This window comes from Schistocerca americana, chromosome 10 (genome assembly GCF_021461395.2).
Source record: "Schistocerca americana isolate TAMUIC-IGC-003095 chromosome 10, iqSchAmer2.1, whole genome shotgun sequence".
In the NCBI taxonomy this organism is placed as follows: Eukaryota; Metazoa; Arthropoda; class Insecta; order Orthoptera; family Acrididae; genus Schistocerca; species Schistocerca americana.
In genome coordinates, this window is record NC_060128.1 from 79,859,174 (window position 1) to 79,861,396 (window position 2,223).

The following is a 2,223-nucleotide window of genomic DNA, read 5'->3' on the forward strand; positions in this document are numbered from 1 at the left end:
CTTAAAACAGAGGGCAGATCTGCTGCCAAATCTGCCACTGGCCCTATCATCTGAAAATAAAACACAGTCTAATAAAACGTGGTGCACAGTGATCTGCATGCCACGTGTCATTGTAGTAGTAGTAGTAGCAGCTTATTCATCCAACGACAATGTATATTGTCTACATTTCGTCAAAGAACATAGTATAACAAAAATAAAATAAGGGTGTACAGTTTCCTACATAATGCAACGGTTCATTGTACCCATCACAATATTTTTTGGCAATACAACTTTGATAACTGTAATAATATAACAGTACGGGAAGGATCTTTTACATGAAATACATTACAAGTAAATAACTGATTTAACATTTTTGTTTGGGACCTCTTACATGAAATACATTAATGATTGATTTAATACTTTTGTTCAGAAAAATAACATTGAGGCTGTGGCAAGCATTTGATTTATGGTACTATTAACATGTAGTAAATGAATGTAGTTACTGGCTACAAGGTTACTGCAGATGTTCATTTACACTATAATAGCAGTAGGTCATTAAGAATTTAAATATTACTTCCTTGAATGTTGATAATGTTTTTATTTCTTTTAGCTGAGTTGGACGCTTGTTTTTGTTTTTTTGTGTTTGTTTTTGTGTTAAAGCCTTGTTTACTCTTTTTATTTCAGGTGTTGTCTAGAGACATGCCTGTTTCAGCACTGCTGCTATTGGTAAAATGCTTGCCATGACCTTTCCCTGCTCTCTTTCATTATGCTTCGAGTCTTGGCTCTTGCGATATGAAAGGCTGAAAGGTTGACTGCTGTTGGATGGCAGTTAAACTGTCAAAGAGTCACATACTTGTCCTGGATTGCTGAATGCACCCGTCAGTCCATCAAGGTACAGGTCACCTCCTAAGTTGACCTAACACTTTGTGACAGAAAAGTCAGCAGTACGACAGATGACTCGCACGGTGTGGTCCACCCATTCCTGGACGCTGTTACAGTGTTTCAACACAGCTAGCTGGCTCAACAGCATCCAGTTAGGCCTGCATACCATCCATTTTGGTGGCTTCTGTTCAAGCATTCCTCCATCTAGGAGGTGAATGCGGAGTGGGAAGCGGTCACTGGAATGAAATTCATCAGTGACTTCCCACTGAACAGTCTGCGAGGCCTGGAGAGCAGAAAGAGAGGTTGATGGCTGAGAATGACCCAGTATCAGCAGAGAAATGAGTGTGAGTACCTGTGTTGAGGATGCGCAGCTTGTGAGATGTCACGAGGTTCTCCAAAACCTGACTCAAGAACAAGTAGATGTTGAGCCCACAAGACATGATGGGTACTGAAATCTCCCAGTAGGAGAAATCGTTGGGGGAGTTGTTCCATAAGATCTTTGAGAGCCTCAGAGTCTATTGCATCTTATGGAATTAGATACAATGATCAAACAGTGACCCTCTGACACACATGAATTTAAGCAGCAAATGGTTGCAGGTCGGTAGCCAGGGGAAGAGCAGGGAAGTGGTGTGCACGACGACAAACATAGCGACACCTGACTTGGCCCTTTCCCCAGTCAGGTCATCCTTGTGGTAGAGCTTATAGCCCCGTAGCACAGGGGCACCAGCCACTTTAAAATGGGTTTCCTGCAAACACAAGCACAGTGTGCATTCCTATGCTAGGGGTTTAATTTCCTCCACGTGTGTCGTGAATCAATTAAGATTCTACTGGAGGACAGCAGCTATCTATCACAGGAGTAGCACTTTTCATCTGACTTTCTGCCAGGGAGAGGAGCCCACAATGGGTGGAGGCTTAGTCTTGGAATGAGATGATTGCTCCAATCCGATATTGAGGTCAATTACTTCTGAAGAAGATTTGAGAGAGATGTCAGATAGGATGACATCAAAATCATCCGAATGTGTACTTCCTGTGGCTGTCAGTTGGTGATTTTTGCATTTGACTTCATTTTTTTGTCTGAGGTGGCTTTGGAGCCACACCCTCAGAAGTGATAGTGGCTGTGCTGGGCAGTGAACAAGAATTGATCTACGGAGATGCAGAGAGTTCCACAATGTCGGCAGCCATTGCATTTTATGAAGTCCTGGGGGAGGACAGGCAGGCTTCGAAGGGACTGCAGCAACATTAGTGCATTGACAAACGCAGGTATTAGTACTGACACTAGCAACCTGCATTTGTGTAGCAGCATCAATTCTCTGAGCTGGCTGTTTGAGAACAGAAGTAAAGGAGGCAGCGAATGTGGGTGGC